The sequence below is a fragment of the Bidens hawaiensis genome, unplaced genomic scaffold (assembly GCF_021521415.1).
Source record: "Bidens hawaiensis isolate Kalapana, Puna unplaced genomic scaffold, B.hawaiensis_p1.1 tig00011949_1, whole genome shotgun sequence".
In the NCBI taxonomy this organism is placed as follows: domain Eukaryota; kingdom Viridiplantae; phylum Streptophyta; class Magnoliopsida; order Asterales; family Asteraceae; genus Bidens; species Bidens hawaiensis.
The window spans coordinates 72230-89833 of record NW_027491957.1 but is presented as its reverse complement, the minus strand read 5'-3'; positions in this window follow the sequence as shown (position 1 = coordinate 89833).

The window sequence follows — 17604 nt, the reverse complement described above, 5'->3', positions numbered from 1 at the left end:
CATCCCATGCTAGTTGAGCTCATCGACAATACTTAAGTTGTTGCTGGTGATTAAAAACAAGTTTTTTTTTGTTTAACATGAAAGTGATAGTATGAATCTTTGCTATAATTCACTCAATAGTACTTTATGAGAAACAGGGTCCAACCCATTACCTATACATGGTATTGGTTATGAAGACATATATGCTTTTCTTCGTTAATTATTTCCTATTAACAAGTCAAAATTTATGTATCGAGAATTGTACTGTGAGTTACTCAAGTTTAAGACTATATGCTACAGGTAATAATGAGAGATTTTGCGAATGTTTTCAAACAATAAGATTAATTAAATCTATTATCTAAATACTCCATCCGTCCCGGTCAAAGTGTCTTAGTTTGAAAAACACAAAGTTTCGGTAGATTAAATTATTGTTTTCTTTGCTTACCAAATGACAATAATGTCTTTGAAAATTGGGTCCATCAATATTGTTTGTTAATGTTAGTTGTGTGTGTTTAAGTAATAAACTTGGAAATTAGCTAATAAATTTTGAAAGTGAACATTTGTAATTGAATAAATAAAAAATGAAATGTTGACACTTTTAATGGGACAGATGGAGTACTATAAAACCATAAAAATAACAACATAAGTATTGTCGATGAGCTCAACTGGCATTGGATGAAACAGTTTTTGTTAATGTGGTTTGTTCAAATTTGTTTGGATGAAAAAAGAGAACTATGGTTTTCATTCATGTATTTTGTTCAGATTTGTTATTTCAGACCAAAAATTTATTATTTCGCTCATGTATTTTGTTCAAATTTTTTAGTTCGTTCATGTGCTTTGTTCAAATTTATTATTTTCGTCTCTACGGTTTCATTTACAATGCAATTTTCGTCCACAAGTTTTTGCTTTAATTGCGAATTTCGCTCATATGGTTTTAATTAAAATCTCCTATTTCGGTTCAAAATATGTTAACGAAAAGACAAAAATTGTAATGCAAATTAAACACTAAAATAGCAACTCTGAATAAAGCTATGATATCAAAGTCGCAATTCACCGAAATGGCTCTCTACTACTAATAACTGCCGTGCCTTCTTTCTTCGCTCGAATCGACTCGGTAACTGAAGAGGTAGGTCCCCGCAAAGCCCGGTTGGACCCGCAAGACACCTTGAAGAGGTACGTCTGCGCAAGGACCAGCAGGTTCCGCAGGACCCACCATGCTCAGAGAAAGAGGATTTTGGGGATTGTTTTGTCCATTTGGTGAAGAGAGTTTAAAAAGAGAATTTCATATTATTTTTTTAGAAATAAAATATTTGAGCTTACTTTGCTGGCAATATGGATGAAATTGTAGTTTTCTCTTTTCATCCCATGCTAGTTGAGCTCATCGACAATACTTAAGTTGTTGCTGGTGATTAAAAACAACTTTTTTTTTGTTTAACATGAAAGTGATTGTATGAATCTTTGCTATAATTCACTCAATAGTACTTTATGAGAAACAGGGTCCAACCCATTACCTATACATGTTATTGGTTATGAAGACAGATATGCTTTTCTTCGTTAATTATTTCCTATTAACAAGTCAAAATTTATGTATCGAGAATTGTACTGTGAGTTACTCAAGTTTAAGACTATATGCTACAGGTAATAATGAGAGATTTTGCGAATGTTTTCAAACAATAAGATTAATTAAATCTATCATCTAAATACTCCATCCGTCCCGGTCAAAGTGTCTTAGTTTGAAAAACACAAAGTTTAGGGTAGATTAAATTATTGTTTTCTTTGCTTACCAAATGGCAATAATGTCTTTGAAAATTGGGTCCGTCAATATTGTTTGTTAATGTTAGTTGTGTGTGTTTAAGTAATAAACTTGGAAATTAGCTAATAAATTTTGAAAGTGAACATTTGTAATTGAATAAATAAAAAATGAAATGTTGACACTTTTAATGGGACAGATGGAGTACTATAAAACCATAAAAATAACAACTTAAGTATTGTTGATGAGCTCAACTGGCATTGGATGAAACAGTTTTTGTTAATGTGGTTTGTTCAAATTTGTTTGGATGAAAAAAGAGAACTATGGTTTTCATTCATGTATTTTGTTCAGATTTGTTATTTCAGACCAAAAATTTATTATTTCGCTCATGTATTTTGTTCAAATTTGTTAGTTCGTTCATGTGCTTTGTTCAAATTTATTATTTTCGTCTCTACGGTTTCATTTACAATGCAATTTTTGTCCACAAGTTTTTGCTTTAATTGCGAATTTCGCTCATATGGTTTTAATTAAAATCTCCTATTTCGGTTCAAAATATGTTAACGAAAAGACAAAAATTGTAATGCAAATTAAACACTAAAATAGCAACTCTGAATAAAGCTATGATATCAAAGTCGCAATTCACCGAAATGGCTCTCTACTACTAATAACTGCCGTGCCTTCTTTCTTCGCTCGAATCGACTCGGTAACTGAAGAGGTAGGTCCCCGCAAAGCCCGGTTGGACCCGCAAGACACCTTGAAGAGGTACGTCTGCGCAAGGACCAGCTGGTTCCGCAGGACCCACCATGCTCAGAGAAAGAGGATTTTGGGGATTGTTTTGTCCATTTGGTGAAGAGAGTTTAAAAAGAGAATTTCATATTATTTTTTTAGAAATAAAATATTTGAGCTTACTTTGCTGGCAATATGGATGAAATTGTAGTTTTCTCTTTTCATCCCATGCTAGTTGAGCTCATCGACAATACTTAAGTTGTTGCTGGTGATTAAAAACAACTTTTTTTTTGTTTAACATGAAAGTGATTGTATGAATCTTTGCTATAATTCACTCAATAGTACTTTATGAGAAACAGGGTCCAACCCAGTACCTATACAATGGACTGGGGGGACTTGAAGAGGTAGGTCCCCGCAAAGCCCGGTTGGACCCGCAAGACACCTTGAAGAGGTACGTCTGCGCAAGGACCAGCTGGTTCCGCAGGACCCACCATGCTCAGAGAGATGAAGACCTTACACGCAGTAAGCCATCTGTTCACGCAGGAAAGCCTCCCTTGGTACAGTACCCTACCTGTTCCCGCAGCTGTGGGTACAAGCCAAGAAGGAAGGCTACCCGCACTAACAGTAAGGCTACACGCATAAGGCACTAACTCATACTTCAGCAATGTCACCTGAGGAAGGAATGAGGAAGGCGGGAATATTCCCGCCCAAAAGAGCCAGTCCGTACGCTTCTGGAAGATCCTTTGTACTATACCTGCCAAGGTATGGACAAAATAGACAAGATCTGACCAAAGCAGCCCATGAACCAATCACAGGGTGACAGCTCACCGACAATAGTACGAGGAGGAGCACGCTCCAGTACAAAATGTCACTATCAGCCGCTGCCTACCCACCAACTCCCATCGTGGCACGTACATAGCCCGCAGTTGGTGGAAAAGGAATATTATACAGATGGCCGTACCTGCTTGGAAACCTACCTTCGGCTATAAATACTCCAACACCTTGAAACGGTATCATCATCTTATCTTATCTTATCTTCTCTCTAGCTATTTCTCTCAATATACACTTATATTCAGAGCGATCTAGTCTGATTCTCACGCCGGAGGGTGGTCACAAGGAGGAACCCCCCATTCTCAGTGACGAGCTCACGGTGTCTGTTTTGCAGGTCAAGAAGAATAACCACCTTTGCCGGACCTAACCCTCGTGGGAAACATCTACTTAACCCTAAGATTATCCGTAATCTGCCAGGGTCTTTTAGTGTTTCTTCATTGGCGCCATCCGTGCATTAAGCTAGAACTAATTCTCAGTTTTTCAAACTTCTGGAAAGATGGTTAAGGTTACTCCCATGCCGAGGCCACCGAGTAACCAAGAAACTCCGGTAACCACAACCCCAGCTACTGGGGGGAACACCGGTGAATATACGATTTTATGAACACTACCCTGGTTACCCAAGCTGGGGCAAGTGCAGTAAACAATCCTCCCCTGGGATTCATTGATACCCAGGCAGAGAAGCAACAGACGAGACTTCCCCGCCAAACACTGGATCAAGTTAAAGCTTGGGCGGAAGCACGTCAGAAGGAATTCCAAGCTGAGTTGGATGAACGTTTGCGTTCACTCCAACAGGCCAATGACGAATTCGGAAGTACTCAACAGCTCAACGTGAGCAATGATTGCGAGTATTCAGATGATGATTGGGAAGATTCTGACAGTGACGCAAACCCTCGTCATAAGGCGAAAGGGAAGCGTAAGGAAGTAGACTTCCGCTGGAAAAGAAATTTTGGAGAAACTTTCAAGCCAAAGAGCGCAGGGGGAAACCCACGCGACTTCTCCAAAACTTTCAGACCGACTGTTGCAAATGCGGGAACGTCCAAGTTCGCAAGAGACATCCCGGAAGCAATTGCTCCAAAGAGTGCCAAACAGATGTCCAACATAGGCACTTACGATGGCGTATCCGACCCAGACGATCACTTGAACAGATTCATAGCGGGGGCAACCGTCAGTAATTGGACGGAACCCACGTGGTGTTACATGTTCCAAATGACGCTCGTCGGGGCAGCCAGAGCATGGTTTGACCGTCTACCGGTCCACCACATCTATGATTGGGCGGACTTCCAGCACAAGTTCAGCCAGCACTTCAGTCAACAAAGAAGATATACTGAAGAGCAGTGGACGATCCTCAACTACGTCCGAGAGGAAGACGAATCTTTGCTAGACTTCATCACTCGCTTCAACTCAAAGAAGCTAAGTCTAGGCACTATAAGCGAAGATCTTGTTCGCGCCGCTTTCATCCAGGGCGCCGAGTACCCAGAGCTTATCCGCACTTTGACGGGTAAAGATGGCATGCCATCCACGTGGAATGCCATCATGACGGCAGCTAAACGCTTTGCCGAGACGGAGAAGTAACTAGGTAGAAATCTTCCCCAGAGCACAAACCTCTACACGCAGAGGACAAGAGAGAATAACGTCCGTACCGCCCGACAAAATAAGAAGAGGAAGCTTGGTATTTGGCAGTCAAGGATAAACTTTGACACCTCATCCAGCTCTCGCCCTCTCTTAGGCGGAAGGGACAACACGCACTCATCAAACAGGAATCCCAGATGGACGCCACTCACCAAAAGCGTCACCGAGATATTTGCCACCGAGAAACTCCCGTGGCCAAAGGCTCCAATAATCCGGCAGCGTCACAACGCGGATCAGAGCAAATCCTGTGACTTCCACGAGATAAAAGGCCACACCACAGAGGAGTGTACGTCTTTGAAGGATATTGTCGAAACATTCGTCAAAGATGGAAAACTTACACACCTCGTGGCGTCAATCAAGAACGGAGGGAGAAATGACAATCGGTACAAGGGCAACGGACGAAAGCCCGTCGACATCAGCATTCACATGGTTCATGGCAACGTCAAAGGAAGAAAACGACGAACGATAGAGCCGAGTGCGTGGAAGGAAGCTGAAGTGCGCTTCCCGCATGTGCCAGGAGGACCCAACAAAGAAGGCCCCATAGTGATGAAAAGCCAGCTGGGGCACTACATTACTTCCCGCACTCTTGCTGATAACGGCGCTTCGTCAACGGTCATGTATAGGCAGTTCTTCGACAAGCTGGACGACGAAGACAAAGAACGCCTGGAAACGTCTACGCCTCAATGGAAGGGTTCGATGGCAGCACAAACACCCCCTTGGGTATCCTATCTTTTCCCGTCACTCTCACGGACGGGAAGTACTCCCGCACAGAAGACGTAGACTTCGTCGTAATGAGGAAGCCACACCACACATACGACATCCTCTTCGGGAGAGATGGGATGGCAAGATTTAATGCCGTGGTGTCTTCAGTCCACGGCATGATGGGGTGGCCAACAGCTGAGGGTGTCGCGATGATCACGGGCATTCCCCAGGTATGCATTGCATCTGTCTCATCTAAACCCAAACCAAAGATGGCCAAACCAACCGTCACCGAGCCAGAAGAATGGGCCTTTAATGCCAAATACCCTGACCAGGCCGTTACCATTGGCCCAACAATCACTAATCCCACACGCACCTTACTCAAACGCTTATTGCAAAAAAATGCTGACATCTTCGCGTGGACACCAGCTGACATGACTGGTGTACCCCGAAGTAAGGCGGAGCATAAGCTCAAATGTGACCCAGCTTTTACGCCGGTCATACAAAAGCGTCGCGTGATGGGTGCAGAGCAGGCTAACGCTTGTAGAACCCAAGTCAAGGAACTCCTTGACGCAGGTATCGTACGCGTTAGTAAATATCAAACATGGGTTGCAAATCCCGTCATGGTACCAAAATCTAACAAACAATGGAGCATGTGCATAGATTTCAAAGACCTAAACAAAGCATGCCCCAAAGATTGCTACCCGTTACCCGAAATTGACCTGAAGGTAGATTCGTTAGCACCGTTTCGCCTTAAATGCTTCCTTGATGCGTATAAAGGGTACCATCAAATCCATATGGCCGTTGACGATCAGGACAAAACCGCATTTCGGACGCCCGATGGCACATTTTGTTATCAAATGATGCCATTCGGACTAAAGAATGCCGGGTCCACATACCAACGCCTGATGGACAAAGAGTTCCACGCCCAAATCGGGAGGAACTTGGAAGTTTACATGGATGATTTGGTCATCAAAAGCCTTGAGCCAGAAGCGATGTTGAAAGACATCGAAGAAACTTTCAACACGCTCAGACGGATAAACATGAAGCTCAACCCGAGCAAGTGTTCTTTTGGGATGGAAGAAGGGAAGTTCTTAGGAGTCATCGTTACCAAAGATAGCTTCAGAGCGAACCTGAAAAGGTCAAAGCCATTATCAAAATGGAATCACCTACTACCATCAAACAAGCTCATACACTGAATGGACGACTAGTCGCACTTAACCGCTTTTTGGCAAACCATGCGGATAGGTCGTTCCCATTCGTGTCAACATTGAGAAATTGCTTAAAGAAAATGCACTTCCGCTGGACACCAGAAGCGGAAGCAGCTTTTCAAGAGATTCGGTCACGCTTGATCGAACTCCCAACACTCACAGCACCAGAAGTAGGGGAGGAATTAATTCTTTACCTCTCCGCCACAGACAGAGCAACCGGGGCAGTCCTACTAGTAGAACGAAAAGGCATCCAGATGCCCATCTACTACGTTAGCCGCGTCTTAACAGATGTGGAAACCCGGTACTCTACACTGGAAAAATTAGTCTTAGCGCTTGTACAGGCTTCGCGCAGGCTAAGACGATATTTCCAAGGCCACCCAATCACCATTCTTACCAACTTCAAACTGGCAAACGTTCTAGGCAAACCCGAGTTGTCGGGACCCCTAGCCAAATGGGCAATTGAGTTGGGGGAATACGCGATAAAGTACAAGCCAAGACCAGCCATAAAAGGCCAGGTCTTGGCCGACTTTATTGCGGAAGTGCCCGCATCGCGGGAGAAAGAGTGCCAGGAAGAGGCTCAACCCTCTCCAGCACAAGACATTAACGATGTCTGGCGTCTCCATACTGATGGAGCAGCCAATAACGAGGGTTCAGGCGCAGGGTTGAAACTAACTAACCCAGCAGGCCAAGAGTACACTTACGCTATTCGGCTGGATTTCCCAAGTACGAATAACGAAGCAGAGTATGAAGCATTCTTGGCCAGATTAAGAATTGCGCGTAAGATGGGGGTGAAAAACTTGGAAGCCCATGTGGATTCCATGTTAGTAGCCAACCAGATAAACGGGACGTACACGGCCGTGAACGACACAATGGCCCTGTACCACGCACAAGCAAAAAACCTTATGCGTGATTTTAACGATTGCAAAGTTACGCACATCAAGCGAAGTGAAAACAAATCTTCGGATGCGTTAAGCAAGCTTGCATCGTTAGCCTTCACCCACTTGGGAAAGGACATCCACGTTGAACTCCTTGGAGCACCGTCAGTCCCGCACAAGGAAATTTGTGTCATCCAAACCGGCACGGAAACATGGATGACACCAATCATAAATTACCTTGCAGCGGGTATACTAGCAGAGTCGAAGACACATGCAAGAAAGATACGCTGTAAATCACTGAACTATCAACTTGTTGATAACATACTTTACAGGCGTAACTTTCTTGGCCCACTCCTTAGATGCGTGGACGACCAAGATGCCGACTACCTCCTAAGGGAACTACACGAAGGCATCTGTGGAGTACACGCAGGTCCACGCGCATTTGTAGCTAAGCTAAACAACGCGGGATACTTTTGGTCGGGGATGCATACGGATGCGCTGGCCTACATCAGAAAATGTAGGTCCTGCCAGTTCTACGCACCCAACACACATCGCCCGAGGAACGAACTTGTTCCAGTCACTTCTTCATGGCCATTTCAGAAGTGGGCTATCGATGTGACAGGTCCATTTCCCACAGCAGCAGGGAACGTTCAGTTCCTAGTGGTAGCCATCGACTACTTCACCAAGTGGATAGAAGCAAAACCCTTAGCCCAGACAACCGCAAAACATATCAAAAATTTGTTTGGGAATTTATTATTTTCCGTTTTGGACTTCCACAGACTTTGGTGAGCGATAATGGCACCAAATTTGCCGACCAGAAGCTACAAAAGTGGCTGAAAGAACTTCAAATCACCCACACCTTTACCTCAGTGGCACACCCGCAGGGTAATGGTGAGGTGGAAAGAGCAAACAAAAGCATCGTCGACGGCATAAAGAAAAGACTCTTGGAGCATAGATCCGGCTGGGTGGACGAAGTTCCACATGTCCTTTGGGTGAACAGAACGCTAAAAAAGGCAAGCACGGGCGAAAACCCGTTCAGCCTTACCTATGGTACTGAAGCCATGGTCCCGGTCGAAATTGGTCTACCTCACCAAGAGTCATAACCCAACCAGAGGACAATGATACGGAAAGACGGTTAGACCTTATGCTAACCGAAGAGCGCAGAGACTTAGCCGCAGCGCGTGAAGAGAACTACAAGCGACAAATGCAAAAGTACTACAACAAGCGGGTAAAACTCTGCAACTTCAATGTCGGAGACTACATATTGCGTAACAACGAGGCTTCGAACCAAAAGCGCCCAAGAAAGCTGGCCCCGGTCTGGGAAGGGCCATACATTATTAAAGAAGTTTTGAGAAAGGGCGCATACCGGCTCGAAAGGCTCGATGGCACCCCCATCCCAAGAACATGGAATGGAGCTCAATTACGCAAATGTTACATGTAGATCAATTCCAAACTTGTAAAGAAAAGGCCTAAAGCCACTTCTAATGGAAATGATTCTCCCTTATCACATTGACGTTGATAGTCTTACCTTTATACCTATGAACTGACCACACTGATATGCCGGTATTCACCGCATAAATAAGTGAGGAAGTAAGTCGTTGCGTGTGGAAAGCGGCAAAACCCGCATAAACACAAAAAACGGTAGAAAATTTCTAAGGAAAAGATGAGGAAAACCTTCACGGTGATCAGATATAGGTGAAGTTTGGTCATCCTGCTAAGTGAAAGTGACGGTCCTACCCGCACAATCATGATAGCGGAAACTGAACATTAGCCTATTATCAATCACGCGTCAAAAGGTTAACTTATTCAAAACACTTACAAAATTGCTAAAGTAAACTGAAATATGCATGAGCAAAACATATAATGTTTACAAGGCAAAGCGTTAACAAAACATTTATATTTCATAAAAATTCAAACATTACAAGAATGGCTAGGTATCTACCCGCCTACAAATTTATAAATCTATCCTAACGGTTGGAAGGGATCTCAAAGTTCAAGCTTCAGGACCACTCCCTCCAAACCCGCTTGAACCCGCACCATCAGTTGGCCGTGGCGGTTCAAGGAAAGCCTTGAGAACAGATAGCCCGTCATCAGCAGCAGCAATCTCGTTCACCTTCTCCACCACCGAATGCGAGAAAGCAGCATACTGGTTCACTGCTTGGTCGTAGGCAGCTTCAGTGTCCACATCGTGTAGAGGAAAGTTGGAAGGCGGGATGCCCTTCTCAGCAAATCCCAGACCAAGCAGGAAACCAGCTTTCTCCCCATCCTCATGAGAAGCGTTGAGGGCTGCGCTCATGGCATCATCATAAGATGTGTTCGTGAAGATCCGATGCACAACCTACAAAAAAAATATATATATATCAAAAACTAAGTATAAAGGAAAGCGTAAAGAAATCATGAAGCTATGCGTACCTGAGGCAACGCTTCTCGCAGAAGCCACTCCTTATTTGTCAGAGCCTCCTGAAGGGTAGCTTGAGCTTGATCGCGGGCGCGTTCGGCTTCATTTTTGTTGAGGTTGGCAAGCAACACATCCTTAGCCGCAGCCTCTTCAACGCCCTTAAGCTTACGCTCAGTGCGATCAAGCATACCCTTCTGATCTAGGAGCTCTTGGAGCTTCTTGGCGTCTTCTAGGGCTAAAGCATCATGAGCCTGCTGAAGCTTCTCTAGTTTAGCTTTAAGCTCCTCATTCTCGACGCGCAGAGGCTCAGCAATGGCTTCAGCTTTGGTGGCCCTCTCGGTCGCGTTACGCGCAGTCTCCTTGGCCAACCTAAGCTGCTCGTTGACAGCTTGGGTAGCCTTGGAGCGGGCCTCATGCCTGGCCTGGACCTCGACCTCAAGGTCCTTGTAGGCCTTCTCCTTCTCCGCTGCGGTGGCAGCAAGTCTCTTGTTCTCCTCCCGCAATGCTCGGGCCTGAGCCACTTCCAGGCTACGCGCCGTCTTTAACTTGTCGTTTTCACGACAGAGTAGCTCAACGCGCGGCTGCATCCGGGCAAGGAGGATTCGGAGCTCATTGGACAGCCTACCCTCCTGGTAGCTGGCCATTGCCTCCCCCAACGCACCGCTTGGGGCGGCATGACGCGCCCACTCGACGCAGTCCGCAGCCGTTCGGAGGGTCGTTCCCCGGCGGATATTCCACCGTGGAGCGTACACTTCATTGGGATCCGAAACTGCAAAAACAAAAAACAGTTAGGAAAAAATGACAAAAGGGATAATAGGCCAAAATAACCCCACGCACCTGTAGGATCTATAACAGGCCGGTAACCGCCAAACCCATCACCCGATCCTAAGGGATATCCATCCAAGAGGTCAAGGAGATGGGAAGGACGCAAAGATTGGCTAGAAGTCTCAACCCTGAACATACCTGAGGAACCGGCCATCGACGAGGTAGTCGCTGGCGCCGGAGGAGGCATGGTGGAAGCTACCGTGGTAGAAACCATCGGAGGTGAACTCATTAGAGATGAACTCACATCCGTGGTCGCTGCTGCGGAGCTTGCAGAAAAAATCACCGCCAGCTTAGTGAAGGATGCAGTAAAAATGGCACTGACGGCCGGCGGAGATGATGTCACAACTGGAACAGTTGACTCAACGGTATGAGCAACTGAACCAGCACCGGAAGCAGGCGCAGCCGCCTGGGTCATCACCTCAGATAGGTTGACCAAACCTATCATCATGGGTCCGGAACTGCTTCCTCCCGCACCGCTCTGGAATGCGGATACATCCACTCCTGCGTGAAGACAACAAAATATTAAAAACAATGGCGGAAAGAAATGTGGAAAAGGTAAACAAAAAGTATACTTACGGGTTTTCTTTATCTTGAAAGATCTGACGGGCGGAGACGAACCCGTTGGAACTGGCCTCTTCACGCCAGTCACCGTCGCAATGCTTGGTTGCTCGGTGACAACCGTCTCAACCTCCGAGACAATGGTCTCGCCACTACCAAGGTCCCCCGCCGCCTCCTCACTCTCAGTATCGGAATCCGACTGATTCCCCAGGTCGACGACGGAAGCGGCCTTCGCCTTGCCCTTCCCGCCAGCAGCCTTCTTCTTCCTCGCAAAGAAGGGCCCATCTGCGGATTCCTCATCGGAAGTTGACAAAATCAGAGGAATTCCGGCAGAAGTTTGAGCATGAAGGGGACGAGGGTTGAAGAATTTAATACCTGGCCGAGTGGCGCTCAGGATCTCATGACCTGCCGGATAGACTTCGACGAACCTATCCGCAGTTTGCTCCAAGATGGGCAACTCGTTCTCGTCAAGATCACGAGTACCCAACCGCGCGGGACCACCAGTCTCCCGCGGATACAGGAGCGATTGCAAGTCGTTCCCCTCTGAAATAAGAAAAGACAAGTGTTAGTAGAAAAACCCTAAAACAACACAAAAAATGGAGCATACCATAAGGAATAGAGCTCAAACCGTATTCAAGGACGATGGGTACTTGCGGCGTCCCACACCCGGCATCTTTCCACACGCGGCTCATGCCGAGCATCACCATCCCAGACTCCGCGAAGCGGTAAACCGGAGTTTGGATATGGGAGATTATGGCGAACCATTCCGCCTCCTGGTAATTGGAGGCGTGAAGGTTAGGGAGCGCCCTCCCGTTCTTGAACGTCATCGCGATGGGGACGACGCGAGCAGAGATATAGAAAAACTCCCGCTTCCAAGACCGAAGACTACGCTCGGTAGCGCAGATCTTCAAACCCTTGATCCGAGTGACCAAGGTATACCAGCCTTGGATGCACCTCCAGGAGTAGAAGGTCATCAGGCGGTCGACGCAGGGCTCGATGCACAGAATGTGGCACACCCATTCAAAATGGCGAACCTTAGCGATCGCCATCGGGTGCACCTCCGTCAAGTGTACACCGTGTTTCTCCAGAACACGGTACACAAACTTCGTTAATGGGAATATGAGATTCCCATATATGAAGAATGAGGCATAAACCCCTATCTTGCCCTTAGGGGCATCATACACCGTCTGGTGGGGCTCTGGAAACTCAGGCTCGTAAGGCTCGAGCATGAACTTCTTGACGATATAGTGACACAAATCGACAGAAAGAGTACACTGGCATTCGCCAGCAGTACTCTTATCGTCCTTATCAGACGTGGACGTCGGGTTCTCGAGGTATGCATCGGACTCCTCGACAGTAACCTCGTGATCATGAATAGAAGACATCTTTTAAGTATGAAAGAGAACGATTTCAAGAGAATGCTCGACGGAAAAGTTAGAGTATTCGCCGGAAATCGTTTAGAAGAAGAAGAGTGAAGTGAAGGTATGAATTGAGACGCACCCTCTCCCCCCTTTATATACTCATCGCAATGAATGCGATGAATTTAATGCGGAAGAGAGAGAAAGCACAGGTGCAATGAAACGGCGACACGTGGAAAAAGCAAGCTGGCAACAGCTGTCAAAAGGACGCGTGTCGTAAAACCCGCGCCCACGCGCCTGAAAACTCGCGCCCAGGCGCCTGAAAAAGCGTCTGGAATGACCATATACTGTCACGTTGTCATAACTTCCTGCACGTCCTGAAACCGTCAGAAGACGCTAACGTCCCTTCAGCCGTCTGGACTGTCCTTATCTTTTCACCAACTCTTCGAATTTCAAAAAGATTCAAAAATAAGAGGGAATATACCCCCTTACCTTGGAAAGCAAGAAACCGTAAGACAAGTGCGGGTACAGTGTCAAGGCGAAACCCTTCACATACTTAGCACCGGCAGGGAATTGAAACTAAGAAGGATCTTATGGGCCATGCTTGCAAAAAGAGAAATAACATCTCCGCATGGCGGGAACGTTGAGAACTAGATTGTTTGAAGCTTCAAGGTGGAATTGGTGGTTTAACATAACTGATCACTATGTCCAAAACTACCAAAACCTCGTGAAGAATCTATACAAGTGAAACTCAACACTCCCGACTTGCGAAGAGAATAAACATCTACCCGCATCATGACCAAAGATCAGGCAGAAAAGTCGGGAATTTCTGCAAGTGACATTGGGAAAACTGCGGGAAGAATCCCCACGGAAAACCTTAAAAAACAAAAAACCCCTCTTTAAAACCCCTCGCTTAAAGTCCAAAAGTTCACCTTATTAACAATTCATGAGAAGAACAATGGACTGGGGGGACTTGAAGAGGTAGGTCCCCGCAAAGCCCGGTTGGACCCGCAAGACACCTTGAAGAGGTACGTCTGCGCAAGGACCAGCTGGTTCCGCATGACCCACCATGCTCAGAGAGATGAAGACCTTACACGCAGTAAGCCATCTGTTCACGCAGGAAAGCCTCCCTTGGTACAGTACCCTACCTGTTCCCGCAGCTATGGGTACAAGCCAAGAAGGAAGGCTACCCGCACTAACAGTAAGGCTACACGCATAAGGCACTAACTCATACTTCAGCAATGTCACCTGAGGAAGGAATGAGCAAGGCGGGAATATTCCCGCCCAAAAGAGCCAGTCCGTACGCTTCTGGAAGATCCTTTGTACTATACCTGCCAAGGTATGGATAAAATAGACAAGATCTGACCAAAGCAGCCCATGAACCAATCACAGGGTGACAGCTCACCGACAATAGTACGAGGAGGAGCACGCTCCAGTACAAAATGTCACTATCAGCCGCTGCCTACCCACCAACTCCCATTGTGGCACGTACATAGCCCGTAGTTGGTGGAAAAGGAATATTATACAGATGGCCGTACCTGCTTGGAAACCTACCTTCGGCTATAAATACTCCAACACCTTGAAACGGTATCATCTTATCTTATCTTATCTTATCTTCTCTCTAGCTATTTCTCTCAATATACACTTATATTCAGAGCGATCTAGTCTGATTCTCACGCCGGAGGGTGGTCACAAGGAGGAACCCCCCCTTCTCAGTGACGAGCTCACGGTGTCTGTTTTGCAGGTCAAGAAGAATAACCACCTTTGCCGGACCTAACCCTCGTGGGAAACATCTACTTAACCCTAAGATTATCCGTAATCTGCCGGGGTCTTTTAGTGTTTCTTCAGTAACGAAACTGTCACCGTATATGTTTTATTCTTATCTCTCATCTTTGAGCTTATCTTGAAATGCTACAGTTGAGTGATTACTAAGATATTATGAAAACACTATATTGTTCAAATTTAGGGCTTATTTCTGTTGCTTTGAATTGCAAGCTTCACCTTGATGGATGGAAAACGAATAGGATAAAAAATGAAGGATTAAGCAGTGTGCCCAAACACTGTCCTAATTTATTGGTGTTGATTTCACTCGATCTAGTTTAGATTTACTAGCTACAAATTGCCATAAGAAGTTAGAACGTTAACGCGTTCTAACTTCTAAGTTCCCCTGCATTGATGGTATTTATTTATTTATTAATGAAGTTTGTTCCCCCTTACTATTTTCATAGATAAACCAAGAGCTGTATTGTAAATTGATTCTGTTCATAATAGGGCTACATAGAAGCTCTATATGTAGAGAGAGTAATATTACACTTGAATAGATAGGATGGTGATTAACAAGAACATAGCTAGTCTACTATTCCCTCGCAAGCTAAGGATTTTAATGCTTTGTAGCTTGAAGCGTAAGAGAGTTATATTTTATATCTTTCAATTAGATCGAGCAGCTGGCAGCGGACGGTGGATCTTGTTTGGAACAATCTTGTTTTAATCGGTTTATGCCGACAAAGACGCTGCCATTGAGAAGCTGCATAGCAGGTTGTTAACGTTAGGGTGTTTGACGCCTATAGTGTGAGCGGTCTTTAGTGGCACCTAGGGTTAATTTTGGAGAGCAGATTGCTTCTGCAACTAAATCCTGATGAGAACATGTTGTTTTGCGCTACTAAACCCTAATGAAAGGAGGTTCTTTGTGCTAGGTTTCGGTGGCTCTTGTGATCAGAGTCTATGGCAGCGACTAGGATTTATAGCGGTGGTTGGGAGCGACTACTAGGGTTTTTAAGTTTCTTGGCTCCGAATGCCATGGTAAACCACGTGTGGTGTATATTTATTGTGTTCATAATAGGGTTAAACAGAAGCAAGCTCTATACATAAAAACTAATATTAGGTTATCTGGAGCAGTGGAGCACCCATTTTCTAGTGAAATCAGCTTCTCAGTTTAACACTTCCTCGATGGATCGGCTTCCCCATTCTGCTAAAGAAATCCGGTTCTACTACCGAGGAGTTCATTGAAGAAACCAATGAAAAAGGTTTTGGGTATTTTGGCAAATACCAACCTAATGGTTTTGGTACTCTAGTAAAATAATGAGGTGTTTGCTATTTATTTGATTGGTTGGTTGCATTTGGGTAAATCGGCTTGTGCTCCCAATAGCATGATAATAATAAACAAAACATACCTAGTCTAATATTCATACATGATAAGCTGATCTGTTTAGTTTCAATTAAGCATCCGAATTTGAAAATAATATCTTAAAAGAAGCAAAGAAACAAAAACTCATACATGGTTTGTAATTAGATCAATCAATAGAAATTAACATACTAATAAAATGAAAAGGTAAACTGGATGTTGTTTTTCTTCAAGTTGAGCAGCTTATTCAGTACAGTGATACAAGTATCCGAATGAAGAAGATTGGTTAATACGGGGTGGTGGATACACTCCAATGGAGGGTGGTGGTGGGTACACCCCTGCCGGTCCTGATGTTTGTTGTGGTGGATAACCTTGTGGTTGTGGTGGGTATGTGGCAGCTGATGGCGGGTATGTTGTTTGTGGTGGATATGTTGCTTGTGACGGATACGTGGCCGTTGATGGTGGGTATGTTGCAGGAGGATAAGTGTTAGCAGAAGTTGGAGGGTATGCATTTAATCCTGGAAAAGGGCTTGATCCGGTAGGCGGGTAAGCAGGATTTGGTGGGTAAGATGGTAAAAGTGAAGCCATTGGATTTGAATTAGGAGGGTAAGTTGGGAAAGGAGAATATGTGGGTAAACCAGGAGGAGCTGTAGGGTAGATAGATGGTGCATTTGTGTAACTTGGTTGTGGTGCACATGGGTAGGCGGCTGGAGGACCTGGCGGTGGAGCAGCGGGGTAAGGGGCGGGTGCTGGCTGTGGCATGCCGGAGTAGGGGACGGCTGTTGGTTGTGGCATGCCGGTGTAAGGCGGGACTGCTGGCGGTGCTGAAGGGTTAGGATTGTATGACTGGACGGTAGAAAGCGCAGCACTGGGGGTGGCGTATGGAGTGGCGGGTGGTGCGTATTTGGCATCTAAGCCGGTGGCGGAGGAGACTGGTGCACCAACCATGGTGGGAGTTGATTTGTGAGGTGTTTGTTGCTAGAATTAGAGAGATAAATAAGGGTGTTTATGATATTGTTGACTGTATAAGATGAGAGTTTTGTGATCTAAATATCAATAATCGAGAAGTTATAAAAGAAATAATCAAGTGGGTGTTATATTCCACGGTTTGACCTGTTCTAGGAATCTAAGGTTTGACATTACACATTTTTGTAAGTTAGACTGGGTAAATGGTAATGCTTTCATCAAAAGTCAAATACAGATGTATACCAAGGAAAGTTCAACCATCTATCGAATAATGTGAAATTAAAAATACTCAGTATTTTGCGATAAACAAGAAAATCCAAATAACAATTCTAGTATATTTTATATTTAGTTGCATATGTGATTCAATCATAAGATCTTTGAGTGTTTAAAAGACTACACCTCTGTCACTGGGACACCAACCCAAGGCATGTCAACCAAACAGTTTGGAGTTGGATTTTGACTTGGTGGATTATAAATTAGATGAAAAAAAGGGATCACATATTGACATAAGCCAACTAAATGATAGTTGATGAACTCTGGCACTAAGAAAATAAACTTCTGTATTTTGATCTCACATGTATTTTACACAACATGATATCAAAACTCGGACAAAAACTTTGATCAAATTCTTAAAATTCTGGAAAAGCTTCACTAGTAATAGAGGCCCAAGACCTGGTT